Here is a 324-nt window from a genome sequence, read left to right as displayed (position 1 = left end):
CTCTCATATATATATATATATATATATATATATATATATATATATATATATATATATATATACATGGGAAAGTAAGTGGCTCGGTGGGCGCTTTGGGTGGGAGGTATGTCTAGCACCGAACTCCCAATTCTGAGAGGCATAGAGGGCCACAGCGGAGGGCAGCCCTGCAATCCCGGCCCCCACTAATCAGCATCACCACCCCTCACTCCATCACTTGCTTTAACCTCTTTAAATGCCCATATCCATATCTCAATCGTCTCCACTCTAATAATTCAACCCTATTAATTTATTTTTATGTATGCCCCCATTTGCCTTTCCAAATGT

The sequence above is a fragment of the Cucurbita pepo genome, unplaced genomic scaffold, assembly GCF_002806865.2.
Source record: "Cucurbita pepo subsp. pepo cultivar mu-cu-16 unplaced genomic scaffold, ASM280686v2 Cp4.1_scaffold002097, whole genome shotgun sequence".
NCBI lineage: Eukaryota > Viridiplantae > Streptophyta > Magnoliopsida > Cucurbitales > Cucurbitaceae > Cucurbita > Cucurbita pepo.
Note: the sequence above shows the minus strand (reverse complement) of the source record.